The sequence below is a fragment of the Symsagittifera roscoffensis genome, chromosome 10, assembly GCF_963678635.1.
Source record: "Symsagittifera roscoffensis chromosome 10, txSymRosc1.1, whole genome shotgun sequence".
In the NCBI taxonomy this organism is placed as follows: Eukaryota; Metazoa; Xenacoelomorpha; order Acoela; family Convolutidae; genus Symsagittifera; species Symsagittifera roscoffensis.
The window spans coordinates 25,955,194-25,973,521 of record NC_087071.1 but is presented as its reverse complement, the minus strand read 5'-3'; the positions used below and the strand labels follow the sequence as shown (position 1 = coordinate 25,973,521).

Genomic DNA, 18,328 nt, shown 5'->3' with positions numbered 1-18,328 from the left:
AAATCAAATGGAACTTGCGAACTGCCATGTCGGCACTGAAGTGAACCTGATGACCACTTTGGAGTTTTTTAGGCAGCTGGTTTTTTTTATATGGTTTGCTCAACTCAGCAACATTACGTAACAGTTGTACTAGTGGTACGGATCGATTAGCTGTTCTTGTGCTTTAGTGTGTTAGAGTGGATCAAAAATTGCAGAGACCACATGAACTGTTGCCAAAGAGTTTTCGGTTAGTCTCGGAGAGACCTAGGGATGAACTGAAAGAAGTAATTGGAGATAATTTCACCACTTTGAGTGAAGGACACTTGTGTGATTTCCAGTTTCCCTGATTGACGAAGAAGTTGAGACACTTCAGGTGGTGATAGAAGTGAAGCCGTTGGTAGAAATTTCACTATTTAAAAACTGGAGAAACATTAGTTGGCCCAGAGGGTGGTCCCGTTGTCACGGCTAGACTCATGAGTGGTGGTTTCCAAAACGAAAGAGCCTAGTGTTGGTGCTGGACTCTGGATAAGTCAGTGTCAGCTTAAAATTCATGCAGGCATGAGCAATCAGGAAATGGCCATTCCAACCTCAAAGCGTTTGAGGAGCCAGGACTTCATTTTGGAAGCGTGGAAGAATAACTTGGACTTGTTCAAAGCAATCTGGAATCTATTGAAGGTACCGAAAGTGATAGAAGAGGAAGATACAGATATTGATGCCTTGATTTTGAGTTGTAAGGACGACGTCGATATACTAATGCGCTAGTCGTCATCTCTCCATAAATTCTAAAACGTAATGACTATTCCACGTGGATGTAGGACCGGGTGCCTAGAAAATGACCTAATGACTCATAGAGAGGCAGTCACAACAGCGGTGCCGCGAGTAAATCATAAAAGAGGCATAAAATTGGTCTGCCGTCTATAACAGAAAATATTGATGCAAAATGGCTTGGAGCAAAACAGAAGACTACATACAACAGTTTCTGCCACAGCCAAGTGCCGAGGTACGATCGAACTTCTGTCCTATTACAAGCAGATGATGGCTGAAAAAAAAAATGTATCACGCCGTGCAACTCTGTCGAATTGTTGAGAGGGTTGCTCGAGGACAGTGAAAAGAAAAAGGAAAGTCACAAAAGGGCACACAAAAAGCCAAGGAGCACTGAGACACAGAAACAAGAAAAAAGAATAAGAGGAACAAAGAAAAAGGAATAAAGAAAATGCAATGAAGAACTGGAAAGCAGGTTGTGAAAGCTTAAGTTTGTCTATGAGTAGTTGTTGAACCAAGCTAGCATATCCTGGATTTTTTTTCATGTAGTTCATTTCTGAGTGCCCCAGAAGTTCTATTTGTGCAGACTGCTACAATTATGAAATTGCAATATGCGAGTTTTTGTGGTTATTATATATCTGCAAATCCTGGTTTTTTATTTCAGCCTGACTGATTGTTTTTGAGCTGCATAGAACGAGTTATCTTTTAGTGACGATCTGCAGAGTTCCGGGTAACTTCATTCAAGAGATTGGATTCCTCAGTACTCTCCCGACCCATAATGGGCTCATAGTTTTAGTTTTCAAGGCAAAACATATTAATTACATTAAACAAAAGAGCAAATATAAACATCGCCTCATGTTATATAATTTTCGCAAGTATACAACTTCGCAAAATTAGCTTCTTCAGGATCTTTAGTATAAAGTAATTTAAATTACCACAGATAACAATCAATGTACAAATGTCAGTTTAAAAATTTTTCACAAGTTTTCTTTCCAACTCATCATGTTAAAAGAAGGCGTGTCAAAGTTGACCTTCAAAATGAAATGATCCATTAGATTGAATGTATTTTTTTATTCTTGAATTATTTTTAAAAGATTTTCATTTGGTTTGCTTGGAAATCTCCGCTCATCAGTTTTATGTAATTTTGCTACAATTACTTTTTCTAAGTATCAAATAAATGTTATTTTGCTTCAAACATGTTGCAATGTTCGTTTTTAAACAAAAATGAAAAAATGTTTGATGATTAAAAATTAAGTATCAACTCTCTGCTTCTAAGTTGGTTGCGCACGTTCAAATCCGTCATTCCTTCCCGATCAAGCATTGCTTTTAGTGTTAACAGTTGTGTTTATTGTTCGATTTCTCTATAACTTCCTCACAAACATCTGCGTCAACTCCTTCACGTCTTCAGTGCTGAAGATGAATGCCTATCGGTCAGTCTCCTCTCTTCTATTCCTCAATTCTATTGGTCAACGGACGAATATTTTGTCCGTCTAAGGTGCGAGCAAATAAACTTAAAGACAGCTTGTAGACCGCATTTCATTTGACGCCAAAAATTAATGTTGACTTCAGCGGTGGTAGGATTGATTGCTGTTTGCTAGTGGTGAAAATTACTTAAGCATCGGTTAAATTTTGTAGTCTGCGTTGGTCCTGTTTACCTCTATTTTGCACCATATTCTTAATTCCATCATCAGCAATGGAGGTATCACAGGCTTTAGTGTTGAGATAAAAAAAAACTCTTGTCAGTGTCCATGGGCTTGATTTTATTGTCAATGATTTTGCAGAGGGCGTCTGCTGCCACTTTTGCGGACCAATTTTCAGCGTATTGATTTGTCAGTCAATGCGCTCTACTAGTTTCCAAAGTTTAAATCAAACTGCTCCCTGTTGGACGTTTTCCAAAACATTCTGTGTACAGTAGCTCCAATAAAATTACACTTGTACTGAGTTGAGGCGCAATTCCTAAAACTAAAAAAAACTCCAAGCATCTATTGGTTTTTGAACCAGTGTCAAGTGCAAGTTACCCTGTATATTGAAAAAAGAGAATTGGCGGCATCAAAAACAAGAGTTGGCTCACTTTTGACAGTTCTAACGAAATGCTTCACCTGTCTGCGGAAAAATTTTACCTCGGGGTTATCCTTCTTTTTGTTCTTAGTGGGCAGCAGCCGTCACAAAATCAGACTTTCTTGGTTATTGATGCGTATACAGCACCAAAAAATTTTTCCGTCTTCAAGGTGGTATCAGTTTCGGCAACTCTCGCATTCAAACCATTTTGATCTTTATAATGGTTTCCTGCTGCAAAAGGAGAAATCATTCTTTAGATTAACTAGCTTCACTTCCGTCAAGCACTTGCAAGAATAACCGCAAGGGATGCACCTATTGCTACACATTGGAATTGAATTCACCTTGAATCATTGAACTTGAAGTATTCCATTCTGGCCGCATTTTCCAAAATTTTCGTCATCGTTGATCTTTGAATTTTAGGAGGTGACTTCTGACTGTACAGCTTATTCAGTGCTATTTCAATTTCTTCCTATAAAGGAACATTAGTTGTTAAGAACTTCACATCAAGAGACTATAGTTTCATCCGGATCTAGAGCACTGTTTTCAATTGTTTGTATGGCATATTTAGCGGTTGTTTTCATAAAGGCTCTTTCTATATTGTCAAAAGGACTTAGCAAGAGTTTAAATAGGCGTCTAATACGACTTGCCTGGAAATTAAAAAACTAGTCGTACATGTATCTCTGCCTTCTGTAACCAAGCTAAACCGTACCACCTGGTGGGCTGCCCACCTGTTGACCTCATCCTAGAATACAAATGATCACGTATCTCGTTTCTTTCGTTCGTTACAGGTAATTTTTTGTTCAAATCTTTCTCAAGTTTCAGCATCACCTCATCAGTGGTTGCATTTTTTTTCAAACATTAATAAATTTAAACAAAGTTTTCAATTTTGATTGTAAATTATTCCTTATAACGAAAAAAATCAACCCCTTTATCAAAAAGAAGAGTCAACAACTAGTTATCTTTGAGATAATTTCTGATTTTTTCAACTTTTTATCTTCATGGGTTTGTCCTGGTTTCTTTGAGGAAGCAATAACTCACCCAAAGTTTTTTGGTTTTCCAATAATGAAAAAAAAAGGTCAACATCAGGTAAGAAACTGTTTTTTGTAATTTTATTCTGAAAGGGATACTCTGGACTCAATGACACTATTCCATTTATCAATCTCGGGATATCGTATTTTTTGAGCATCTTATTCTATCAATCAGTTCTTTCACCAAGATGTTTATCTTCTCTATCAGAAAACTTTATTAAATATTTTGAACTAAATTTCTGATGTTGTTCCTAGGCTTGAATCGTTTTGATGCTCCACAAACTAAACACAAAGCCAACAAATATTCAACGGTTGTATATGTCGAATAGCTTCAGCAAGATAACCTTCACTGCCAACTCTTTGTTCTACTTAGGTTCTCTTCAGTCCCTAGACGTCTAAGTACTTAACAATTATAGCAGAAAATTATAGAACACTCCTTCGAAGAAGAAGAGCTTTCGGGGACCTTAAACTTTCAAAATCTAGATCTAGTTTGTTTTTGTCAGACACTGAAATAGCAATTTTGGTTTATGTGCATTTATTTGATTTTTTTGACGAACTTACAAAAGTTTAACAGGAATTTCCAAGAAACATTTTTTTGAGCCCTATAGCAGGCAGAAGTAATGTGGTAATTGATTGCAGGCCATGGATATTAAAACTCATATGACCGAAAACCAAAAAAGTTTCGTGTACATCATCCCCGTGTTTCAATTGTAGACTCATAATTTTTCTTCTGCTCCTTTCCGCGTCTGAATTTCGCATTTGTTTAGGCACTTTGCCGTTTGACTTGTTGCAAAAATATATAAAAAACAAAAATAAAATTTTGAGCAAAACTGAAATTTAACGTTTTTGCAACTAATGACATTGACAAAAAATCACAATGCACTAATATGATTGACAATAAAACGTCATTTTGTTGAAAGTTTTCATTTTTAATTTAGGTTGTAAATTATCATAGCGAAAAACTAACCAATTGACCTAAGAAACTAATCATTTATGTTAGATAGTTTTTTAACCTTGAAAAATTTTAAGACTTTTGGATGTGGTACTGAAAAGAGGAGCTGAATTTGCTGCATACTCCTTTGGAAACTTGATGAAGGTGTTTACAACCCGAAATTCTGATCTTATTCTGAAACCTTTTTGAGACGTAATTTTGGGTAAACAATTGTTTTTAACTACAAAAACAAAAAATGTTTTGAGATTAGTTTTTCCATGTTTTGGGACTGAAAAATTCCAAAAATTAAGCCAGAAGTTTTCGAGCTTTTTATTCAAAACATTCGTATCTGACCCAAGTCATGGCTTAGAAAAATCCAGACAAATTGATTTTTTTATATTTAACTTACAGAACAACTGTGATTGGCCTAATTTTTCTACCTATGAAATAGGTAGATGTGATAAGTTTGGTGTTGGTGCCTGTTTGTCTAGCGCCCCTTGATTGATTTCAAAGATACATCTGCCAAGTAATTTTTGTGACTGTGGGAAAAATTTCATTGCCTGGAGAGTCCGCTGGTGCTCCGCTGGACTTTCTGAGCTCGGGTGAGATTGTTCGTTATCTGCAAATTGCATACATTTATTTTTAATATTAAATCATACATATGAGAACTTTTTCTTCATCTATTAAACTCCCGTAGTTTTCATGTGTCAGTTCAGTCCCACGGTTTGCAGTCAAAGATGGTGAAAAAACAAGGAATGTAAACGCAGAACGGGCTGGAATGCTTAAGGACTCTGAAACTGGATAAGATGTGATAGTTGTTCTAATTCGTGTCATATGAAATGTGTAAACTGAAACCTTAGCGAGTATAAGAAGTTCTAATCATTTCAATGTTCTCTGTGTGTAAGTGTGAAATTTTTCAATAATTCTTCAAATAGGAATGACTTGATGCTAGATATTTATTCTAAAACAGCCATTTCTAACGTTTGAATACTCAAGGGGTTGGCGAAGGACCAGCGTTTTCCCTTGGTAGAGAGTTTTACGGAACAAATGTACAAAACTTTTATCATGTAGAAAAGTTACTTATTGGCTGACCTCTCTGACGTCATTCTTGCTATTTCTAGAACGACCCAAAGTAAGTGGTGCACGCGACCGCTATGAGCTCTATAGCAACTAGAAAAAAAATGTATATTTAATGGATAGCCAAAAACGTTGCACTGCCTAAATCCTTACCCAAGGGCCAAGCCCGTGCCAAACGGATCTCGAGCAGAGACTAAAACTAGTTGTCAGTGAGCTCGATGAAGAAAATGTAAAAGGAATAAAAAGCTGACTGCTTCAGATGACAAGATCGCACTTGTTTTGACTCCGAACTAGGAGAAATTGGTATCTAAGCACCAATTGGAGTTGATATCAAGCACCAAACAGAGAAAAAAATAAAAGTTTTCTCATAACACTGTCTAAAATGTACAAACCAATTACGTCTTTCCCAATGGTTAGGGAGATTTTCGGACGAGTCTGTTCCACAAGTTTCACAAAGTACGCAAACCATCAAGACCCTCTTTGAAGCAATTTTTCATCGCCCTCATTGAAAGACGGGGTTCGCGAACATTTGCAATTGCGATCGATTCGCGGAAGACTTTTGGATGTGGTACTGAAACGAGGAGCTGAATTTGCTGCATACTCCTTTGGAAACTTGATGAAGGTGTTTACAACCCGAAATTCTGATCCTATTCTGAAACCTTTTTGAGACGTAATTTTGGGTAAACAATTGTTTTTAACTACAAAACAAAAAATGTTTTGAGATTAGTTTTTCAATGTTTTGGGACTGAAAAATTTCAAAAATTAAGCGACAGGATTTACAGCTTTTTATTCAACACATTCGTATCCAGTCCAATATCATGACTCAGAAAGATCCAGTCAACTTGATTATTTTTTATAATAAATTTACAGAACAGGTGTTGGTGCCTGTTTGTCTAGCGCCCTTTGAGGGGTTTCACAGACAGATCAGAGACAAAGTAGGTTTTTTGACTGTGGGAAAAATTCATAGCCTAGGGAGTCTGGTGGTGCTCCGCTGGACCTTCTGAGCTCGGATGATGTCGTTCGTTATCTGCAACTTCCATACATTTATTATTTTTTTAAATTTAAACATTTGATATTTTTTTCTTCATCTATAAAACTCCAGTGTTTTTATGGGTCTCTTCAATCACTTGGTTTGCAGTCAAAGAAGGCGGAAAACAAGGAATGTACACGCAGAACGGGCTTGAATGCTTCAGGACTCTTAAATTGGATTAGATGTGATAGTTGTTCTAACTGTTGTCATATGAAATGTGTAATCTGAAACCTTAGCGACTGTAAGAAGTTCAATACTCTCAAGGTTCTCTGTGTGTTAGGGTGAAGTTTTTCAGCAATGCGCCAATTTGTAATGCTTTGATGCTAGGTTATTATTTTAAAACAGCTGTTTCTAATGTTTGAGAACTCAAGAGATTGCCGAAGACCAGCGTGTTCCCTTGGCAGACAGTTTTTTCGGAACAAATGAATAAAAAATTTTACCATGTAAAAAGATTACCTATTGCCTAGCCTCTCTAACGTCTTTCCTGCTGTTCCTATAACAACCCAAAATTAGTGGTCGTAAACACGCGATCGCTATGAGCTCCATAGTAAATAGAAAAAAAATGTATATTTAATGGATAGCCAAAAACTTTCACTGCCTAAATCCCTCCCCAAGGGCCAAGTCCGTCCAAACGGATCTCGAGCAGAGACTAAAACCGATCGTCAGCAAGCTCGTTGAAAGAAATTTAAAAGGAAGAAAAAGCTGACCGTTTCAGATGACAAAATTGCAATCGTTTTGACTCCGAACAATGAGACATCGTTATCTAAGCATCCAAAGGGAGCTGATATACAGCACCAACCCCGGAAAACAAGAGAAGCTTTCTCGTAACAATGTTTAAAATGTACAAACCAATTACGTCTTTCCCAATGGTTCGGTAGACGTTTCGGACGAGGCTGTTCCACAAGTTTTCTCTAACTTTATTAACAAATTGAACGACAAGGCGAGACTAAATTCTTTGGAAGCCTTTTCTAAGCTCCTAAAATTTAAAGGACAAGATAAAGTACGCAACCTTCAAGACCTTTTTCTGGAGCAACGTTTCATTGCCCTCATTAAGAGAACAAGGGTTTGCGAATAATTGCAATCGACAGCACACCCAGACGCCTCGCTGAAGATTTTTGAATGCGGTAATGAAACGAGAAGATGAATTTGCCACACACTCTTGAAACTTGATAAAGGTGTTTACAACCCGAAATGCTCATCTGAATTAATTTAGGTTTAAGCAATGAAATCTTTCCGCTTATGATAAAATATCATGACTCTTTTTTTAAAGGCCCGGAGTGGACGAATACACCGAGTTACCTTCGTCAACAAAGTTCCATTGCTAAATAGGAAGATGGAACACAACAGGATGATCCCAAAATTCCAGCGCTGTTGCTGAAACAATAAAGTCGCTAGGTAAAAAGCTTGAAACCACAATAAACATTTGTTATTTAGATGAGGAAATCTAAAGTAGTGCTCAGATACCTCAAAACATATTAAAACCTTAAAAAAACTGGCATGAGCTAAGCACCGAAAAATTGATCTATAACGATACAGTTATAGATCAATTTCACAGAACACATCCAAAAATAGAAATTAAACCAAAAGATGAACTTGTAGTCATGGGCTCCCCTATAGGTTAATCTTGTTGCAAAGAACCGCTAAATTGAATAATAGTGAGCTGAAAAAGTTTCGGAGGTTGTTATATAAGCTGGAGTGCATATCAACTGCATGCTAATTATTATTTTTACCTCTTAAGAAGTTGCTCTAGCATGCCAAGTTTTCTAATTTTTCGATACAAGTCCATGTTCTTTTAAAAACTTCGCGAATACACAATTTCAAAACTATTAGCATCGTCAGGATTTTTAAAAATTGTAACATTCGCCTGGAAGTACATATCGACGAAAAATAAAGCCAAGCTATAAAACGACTGGCTAGCGTCTAAACAAAGCTCTACATGCTTTTAACCGTCTCTACAAAAGCCAGTTCTTTTGGTGGTCTTTCAAACATCGGGTCGACAAAAACGTTACTGCTTTCGGCTTCGGTCAAAAAACTCAAATTAACTTAATTACATGCAAAATTAGTGAGCTCATGGCTGGGTCTCAGTATCCCCAGACCACGAGGTCACTCCTAAAATCACGGCTACTACTATTTATTGAATTATGATTGTTTTTGTTCAGTAGATAAAAATCATCATCTCCATCGAAGATGGATCAACCCTTTCCCCCAAGTCCTAGCTTCTCATCCTTGCAAAATGAATTCAGATGTTAATTAAATTCAATTCAGGACATAATAGGGAAGCTAAAAGTTTGTATAAAATAATGTGAGTTCCAGTCCCGAGACACCTCCGGATTCTTGAATCCGAGGAAATAAGACCCTTATTCTCCTTCTGGAAGGCTGGTTTCCGCCCTTCACCGTGGTTTGCAACGGCCTTGCAACTATTGTAGCGACACAATAGTTGCAACACGGAACGGTCTCTGCTATTTCTGCTTTTTTCTGATTCCGACTCTCAATTTTTTCGTTTTTGTCGTCGTCGCAACTAATGTCGTTGTGTTTTTTTTCAGGTTTTTCTCCAAAATGGCCGTTTTTGACGTTTCTTAGAATTTTTACGTCATCATTTCGAATTTTTAAAATTTAGGAATCCTTCAGCCTTCTCGATTCGTCTAATTGTCTGAACAACGCTCTTAATCCTTCAAAACCGCTAATTCGGAAGGTTCGCTGCTAATAACTCTAAACTGCATTTTTGTCCATTCTGGTCAAATGTCACATACTCCCCGGACAGCCCGGTCAATGTCCCCATTGAATCTCGCAATATTCGTAAAATTGGTACAGTGTCATCAAACAGAATTTACAAAATGCACGAAATTACTTTTATCCGCGTCGTATCGACTCACTGCAGAATATAAATGGCATCACACTACACTGCTATAGCCTTCCAAATTCTTTCACCAATCTGCACATTGAGGATATGACTTAAGATAAAACATCTTTTCTGTTTTCCAATGTCAATGTCCTGATTTACAACTTTTTCTCCTAGATTTTGAAAGATGTTCGTTTGCAGGACATTCTTGCCATCCAACAAGCTAAAATTATCCTACTATGCTTCTTACCTTCGGAAATTTTGCTTATTATTGTCCTGAATATTAAAACTAAGGAACTCTGTGGTTAGAAATAACAACGAAACAATCTCCCTCTTCAAGAGATTATCCAAGTCTTTCATGTCACCACAAAGTGATCAGTCGTCCTAGTTGATTAAAAACAATCATGCAGGCTGGAATATTTAAATATACTCTCTGCTAAAGCCTTTCTAAATGAATAGTAAGTGTCTCTAAAGCCACTAACTAAAATCAAAATGCAAATTCATAAATGCATCAAATTCTTTAATGTTCAAAACTCAACTAAATGTTTCAGTTTTCAATCATAATTTGGTTGCTTAGTTTCTCACTTGAGTTTTTTTCACGCACATAAAACAATTTTGAGTTTTAACTTCTTCTTTTCGTCACTTCTTTGTTTCTCCTCTTTTCGTCGTTTAGAAGTTCTAATATTTCTAAATTCTTCTAATTTTCTTTCTTTTTGCATTTTGTTTTTCGGCCATTTGTCAATGATCCATCTCCTCCTTCTGTGACACTGACTCTGCATTTTCAGTTTTTGTGTCTTGCAACACATCATTAGCTATTCTGACGCTGTTGGAAGCAGTCCTCTAACACTTCTGCTCTTCTACCCTCTCTTTGCAACAAGGTAGGGGATCCACGTTAGATTCTCTGTTCCTGCAGAAGCTGTTGTGGTTCTTCCTTTAACATCTCTTCCTTTTCCTTTCCACTGCGTTCACTTGTCCTGGAAATTCTTTTCACAGCGGTGGTCACTGCATTCCGATGAGTCACGAAAGCTCGCTTGAAAGCTCCTGCCCCAATGTCCAGCTGATATCCACTGTAAACTCTGCCGTGCTTCGACATATGCTTATTGGCATATTCGTACAACCATGCAGTCATGTTAGCTCTAAACCGTGGCATCAATCGTCTTCTTGCCCATATCTTTTTCATTTCCATCGGAATGTTCAGAATCTTGCACATTGTCTCAAAAAAATCTAAATCTTTTAGACAATCCAATTTCCGCAACTGTTCTCTCGTTGGCGCTTCCTGTCTTTTGTTCCCTCTCACATGAGCTTCCAGCCACCTTATTGCCATCATAACTCCCACTCTCACTGTTGTTATGGCCGTGATGAGTCTGGTAAACCCATGGAGAGCAGCTCTCCGGAGTCCCAGATCAACATCAGATTAATACGCTCGGGATACCACCAGGTCTGCAGCAAGCAGTGGCAGGGAAACTCGTCATGTGTCAACATGATGCTCCTCCAATTACGCTTTCCCGAAGCTTCCAGTAATGGTTCCACTTCCATCATCACTCGGTGGACTTCATCATTCTCGTCTACTGCATTAAAATCTGTAACAGTTGATCTTCTCTGTTTCTGTCTCTCAAAGTCACTGAAGTTCCCATTCACGTATCCCATGAACTTCCTTCCCAGTATCAATTCCAACTCCTCCTTTGTTCTCTCTGGAACTGCTGAGAACTTTTTGCATAGTAACTCGTAAGATATTTCCGACATTCTCGTTAGTCTCACACACTTTGGCACTGAGAAGGCTTGATCCACGATCGTTCTCGTACTCTTTACATCCACAGCTACGAAATGCACTGGGTATCTGCTCTTGCACATTGGAGCTAATGTCGATACCACCAAATATCGAGCTCCTGATGGTCTACGATAAGTCTCACTGTATCGGATGTTCAATTCCGCCTCGATCGCTTCCCTCCGTTTTCCTATATGCTTTTGCTCGGTCTGCAAAACTCCTGGGAACACTTCTACACTGATGGCTGTGACCATCTCATGTCTCTGTTCTAGATTCAATAGTGACTCTAAAGAACCAAACATGCTGTAGAATCCTAGTGCAGTCACCAGATTCACCTCGGTTCCTCCATGGCAATCTGCGATCAGTTCCGTTTCCGTCGTTTCCGTACACATCCGAAAATTGAAATTAAATAAAAAGATGAACTTGTAATCATGGGCTCCCCTATAGGTTAATCTTGTTGCAAAGAACCGCTAAATTGAATAATAGTGAGCTGAAAAAATTGCGGAGCTTGTTATTTAAGCTGGAGTGCATATCAACTGCATGCTAATTATTATTTTTACCTCTTAAGAAGTTGCTCTAGCATGCCAAATTTTCTAATTTTTGGATACAAGTCCATGTTCATTTAAAAATTTCGCGAAAACACAATTTCGCAACTATTAGCATCGTCAGGATTTTTAAAAAAATGCAACATTCGCCCGGAAGTACATATCGACGGAAAATAGAGCCAAGCTATAAAACGACTGGCTAGCGTCTAAACAAAGCTCTACATGCTTTTAACCTTCTCTACCAAAGCCAGTTCTTTTGGTGGTCTTTCCAAAATTGGGTCGACAAAAACGTTACTGCTTTCGGCTTCGGTCAAAACACTCAAACTAACTTAATTACATGCAAAATTGGTGAGCTCCCCAGACCACGAGGTCACTCTTAAAATCAGGGCTACCACTATTTATTGAATTATTATTGTTTCTGTTCAGTAGATAAAAATCATCATCTCCATCGAAGATGGATCAACCCTTTTCCCCCAACTATTAGCTTCTCATCCTTGCAAAATGAATTCAGATGTTCATTAAATTCAATTCAGGACATAATAGGGAAGCTAAAAGTTTGTATAAAATAATATGAGTTCCAGTCCCGAGACCCCTCCGGATTCTTGAATCCGAGGAAATAAGACCCCTATTCTCCTTCCGGAAGGCTGAACTCTGCCCTTCACCGTTGTTTGCAACGGCCTTGCAACTCTTGTAGCGACACAATAGTTGCAACTCGGAATGATCTCTGCTACTTCTGCTTTTTTCTGATTCCGACTCTCAATTTTTTCGTTGTTGTTGTCGTCGCAACCAATGTCGTTGTGTTTTTATTCAAGTTTTTCTCCAAAATGGCCGTTTTTGACGTTTCTTAGAATTATTACGTCATCATTTCGAAATTTTAATATTTAGGATTTTCCGAATTCTTCAGCTTTCACGATTCATCTAATCATATTTATTCAAATCGTCTCGAATTGTATAATTACACCCATTGCGCGTATGGTGAACCTGGTTACCTTTTTACGGAAGCTCTGTCATAATGTCAGAAGACGGAACTCAGCAAGGTGATCCTGAAGCCCCAACCCTTTTTGCGGAAACAATTCATACACTAGTCAAACAGTTGGAGTCGAAAATTAACATTTGGTTTTTAGATGACCGAAATTTAGCCGACGACTATAAGATTGTACTCCGGGACCCTAAAAACATTCAGAAATTGGAGCAAATTTACGGCCTGAGCTTGAACACTGAGAAGTGCGAACTTTGTTTTTTGGGACCGACTACTATTACACAGTATAATTCAATTTTAACACAATTTCGAAAAGTTTGCCCCAGAATAAAAATTTAAAAAAAAAGAAGAACTCCTCATTTTAGGATCTCCAATCGGCGAATTTTGCCGAAAAGAATTGCTCGACGAAAAAAATAAGGATCTTGAAAAAATATCGGATGTCATTGACAAACTAGACGCCCATTATGGTTTTTACCTCCTGAAAAATTGCTTTAGCATGCCAAAACTTCTACATTTTTTGCGTACGAGCCCTTGTTTTTTTCAATATGATTTTTTGGAACGCTACGACAAATTACTTAGAAACTCGTTATGCAAGGTCACTAACGTGAAAATTGATGATAACCAGTTTTTACAAGCAGTTCTCCCGGCAGCCAAATGGGGCTTGGGCGTTTCTTCCGCTCGTCTACTCGCGTTTCTTCCGCTCGTCTGGAACCTATGATGATGCGCTTAAACGGTGGTTTGAACTTGGAAAAATCGAAATGGCTCCGCAAAATGAAATCCAAAACAAATTGGACGGAGCCAATTTTTGACAGCGAAATTGCAGACTTGATTTTACGACACGAACCAACGGACGTAAAAAGATTCATCAGGTTCCAAGATAGATTTGGCTGCCAATGGTTGAACGTCATCCCGTGCAAAATTTTAAGGTTTAAACTGTCGAACCAATAACTCAGAATTGCGATAGGACTTCGATTAGGCTCAAAAATATGCGAACGGCATAAATGCGTGTGCGGAAAAGACGTTACCGAGGATGGTTGGCATGGTCTTTCATGCCTCAAAAGTGCAGGGAGATTCTCTAGGCATTCAAACATGAATGCCCTTATGAAGCAGACTTTATCTACTACTCACATTCCGTCTGTTTTAGAACCACGACACCTCTACTGGACCGAGCAGAAGCGACCAGACGGTTTGACGCTCGTTCCATGGGCTGTTGGTGAGCAGCTCTTGTGGGATGTAACGGTAGTAGACTCCTTAGCTCCTTGTAGGATTAATGCTGGGTCTGTTTGTAACCCTGGTACGGCTGCCGCTGAAGCGGAAAAGCAAAAAAAGACAAGTATAAAAATTTTGTAGATGATGGATATCTTTTTCAACCGCTAGCTTTTGAAATTCAGGGCGCGGCCGGACCCAGCACAGAAATTTTCTTGAGCAAGCTTTGTAAGAACCTAAGCATATGCACTGAGGAACCCAGAGCAGGCAACTTTTTAAAACAGAGAATCTCCCTGGCAATACAGATTGCGAACGCCGCTTGCGTACTCGGAACAATAAATGACAAAATAACTTCGGACGAAATTTTTTATTTGTAACACTTGTATATTATAATTTCTCGTGTCGAGTTGCGTGTTCTTATTGAAGAAACGTAAACCGTATCGACTTTAATTGAAAAGGACTTAATCACATGTCATCTTCTTTTATCATTATCACTTCCATATCTAGAAAATTCCAAGGCTTTTGAAGGGACTCCTGACTTAAACCTCGGTTACTATGATACTTTTGACCTTCTGATTACCCTAAAAAAATTAATCCTTCAAAACCGCTAATTCGGAAGGTTCGTTGCTAAAAACTCGAAACTGCATTTTCGTCCATTCTGGTTGAATGTCACAAAAGTAGTCCAAATGACTAAACAAAAAAATAAAAATGAAGAAAACTCTCAGAAATTTGTGACAAAATGTTTTATAATGTTACATAATAGTTGTAACATAATTTCAGTGATATTTGTAAAGTTTTGATTGGTTGAATTTTTAAAATTTTGAAGTAATGATGTGTTTGACACTTTTTATGATCCTTGATCATTTTGTACAGATAGTTTATAATTTTTAAAACCTGAAGATGCACAAAATGTGCGAAAATGTTTGTTTGAATTCACAATTTTAACGCATTCTCTAAATAAAAAAATACTATAAGAAATTTAAAATGTTACTTCGAACGTTTTCGCACATTTTGTGCATCATCAGGATTAAAAGTTTTTTTACAATATTTACAAAACGATCAAAGATCTGAAAAATGAGAAACATGTCTAAAAAGGGCTCTAAAATTTTTTAACCAATCAAATTTAAACAACTGTAATTTCATAATAAATTACGTAATCATGAATAACATTTTCCTGTAAATTTCTGAGATTTTTTAGTTTGCAAACAACATACTTTGCAAACAACATGCTTTGCAAACAACATTGACAATATTTAAAATCAGTTTTTATTCCAAACCATCATATTTAAAAAATGGCCAGTCAAAACTGACCTCCAAAATTAATTGATCAGTTACATTGGATTTTTCTTAACGCCCAACTGTATTCAAAAGGTTTTTGTTTAATTTATTTGGAAATTTTCGACAATTAAAGCTTCCGTGTATCGAATGAAGGCGCCAAAAAATTCGTCTATCTTCTTTCCTGCCAGAATTGTTGGTAAGCAGACAGGCGTTTGTTAATAGTTTTCAGACGGTGATTTTCAATGCAGTTATTTAATTGTTTGTTTTTCAGAGTGTTGGTTCGTAACTTCATACAACTGCATCCAAAAAATGTACGCGCCAGAATAATTTTGCGCGAAATACAGAATGTGGAAGTGGAGGATCTAGGCATTCAAACGTTGCTCAAAGAAACCCCACTTGATGGATTTGAGTCCTTTTGTTTTAATGGGTCGAAAAGCCTACACAAGTATGTATTCTATATAGATTATATGAAAACTGTAAATTAAAGAAACGTTTTCGCACATATTAAGTGCATCTTCAGGTTTACAAAAGATAAAAATCATAATTGTCGAACACATCATTCCTAAAAATTGTTTATCAAATTTTTACAAAACTTTTGCGCTATACTATAGTAGTAGTAGTAGTTGGTGTTGTAGTAAAAGACTTAATTCCGTATGCATGGAGTCAAATTAAATAAAATTACTATGACAAATGAAACAAAAAGGTTTATGAGCGATAAAATTTACAGTGACAATTTCAAACGGTAGATTTTACGGCGGATAAGAGCTTTTGCAGTTCGAGTACATCTAACAAAAAAGTTACAATTTGAACTAAATTTTTCCGTCTTTGGAACGTCAAAGAGACCCTGGGAAGATGACCTAGTTTGCAGGGAACTGGTTGCTAGATAATGCTGCATATCCAAACGTGCGTTCAGAAGTTTCCACAGGAGCAGAAGATCGTTTTCCGCTAGTGGGTCTTAAGGGCTGAAACATAATCATGATCAGAACAAATCCATTTAAAGACACACACATGAAACTTCTAATTGCTTCAGAGAGGATGTCGAAGGCGACCATACAGGAGATCCATACAAAAGAGTAGAAACTATTAGTGAGTAGTGTAATAAGTTGATTCGTTGACTTGCCAAAGAAAATGGAGAATGTTTCGGCATAGAAACCTAAAAAATTTTGATGCATTTGGTAATCTTTCCTGTCAATATGATATTTCCAATCTAGATTGTGCTAGACCGGAAACCCAAGATCTTCGATAGTTTCGACAAACATCAGTTCTTCTGAGCCAATTTTTAGTCAGGTTCTGTTTGAGTAAAAAGTCGAAGAAAGCAATTGACTACCTACTGCCAAGTATTTAAAAATGTTATGCCTAAATGTCAGAAGTATTTTAGACATCAACAGAAGAATAGCTCTTTCAAATGCCATTTTACAAACAGACTACGATATACTATGTCTCACAGAGACATGGCTGGTAAAGGAAATACCAGATAAAGCTCTGCATTTGGCTGGTTTTAATATAATTCGCAAAGATAGAAAAAACTCCACTTTAAAAACCAATCACGGAGGCGTACTCATGGCGATAAAAGAAAATGTGCATTACGAAGAAATTAATGCTCAAATAGAAAATGAAGAATGCATAGTGGGCAAACTAACAGGTGAAACTGGGCATCATCAAATACTCTGCTGTGTTTATAATCCCCCGAAAAACAGTAAATACCAATGGAAACAACAAAACTTCATCAGTTTGTTCGAAAACCTAACAAAATTACAAATACAACACAACTGTAACGCAGTGTCGATTACGGGAGATATAAATTTTGAATACACTCATTGGAAAATGATGCACTCAAAGGACAAATATGAAAATGCAGTGTTAAAAAAGCTCATTGAACTTGACTATGAACAATTATTCGACTCCAAAAAAAAGCAGCTTGATGTTTTATTAACAAGCAACCCTGGAGTAATACTCAACTGGCACACGGACCATTCAGCAACAAACGCATACAGCATCGACAAAGTTTCTTGCTCAGATCATTATGCTTACTCTGCAACAATTAACATGGAAGCCAGTATCAAAGAAATAAACAAAGATGAAAGTCTGGCGTTTAACAGAGACGATTGGAAGATAATAAATCAAGAAATAAAAGACAAACCTTTCATACCGTATTGTTACAGTAATGTAAATGAGCTCCTTCGTCAGTGGTATGCATGGTTATGGGACAAAATAAAGAACAATGTACCCAAGGTTACATCACACAGATCAACTCTCCCCCCATGGGTGAAGCCAAGTACGTCTCACATGCTAAAAAGAGTACAAACCTTAAAACGGCGTATCGATCGGCAAAACAAACCTGATTTAAGCATTATCCTAAAACACAAAAAACTGGAAAAAAATCTTCAAATAGCATTGACTGAAGATCAAGCAATTTACGAAGAAACAGTAACAAGCAGTAGACGATTCAGTGACCTGCAAAAATACTTGAACAAAATAAGTAGTTCCAGGAAATATCCCCAAAAAATGTTCTACAAGGAAAAATCCACAAGAGATGACACCCAAAAAGCTACATTTTTTAACGAATTTTTCATCAGTGTATATCAAAAGGAATCAATTCCTAACCCTCTCGCACGAAATACAAACTGTTCTCCTACAGAAGAAATCTGTACACAAATACACATTGAAGAAACCAAAATCCAATACATTCTCAAAAATCTTTTAACAAATAAAGCGTCAGGTTTTGATGGTATAGGTAATATAATCCTAAAAAATCTTTCTGAAACTCTGTCAAAATCGCTCTATCTTCTCTTCCGCACATTCATTAACAAGCGGCTCTTCCCGACCTACTGGAAAACAAGTCAAGTGGCCC

The 18,328-nt window shown here is 37.3% G+C and overlaps 1 protein-coding gene across 1 annotated transcript in view; it reads left to right on the top strand.

Moving 5' to 3' along the window:
• LOC134855269 (uncharacterized) overlaps positions 1–18,328 on the top strand; it is a 67,214-nt gene that overhangs the window by 26,659 nt on the left and 22,227 nt on the right. Inside the window, exon 2 of the mRNA XM_063871744.1 lies at positions 15,747–15,922. The gene's annotated coding sequence lies outside the window, so the exon portion shown is untranslated. The remainder of the gene's footprint in view (positions 1–15,746; positions 15,923–18,328) is intronic.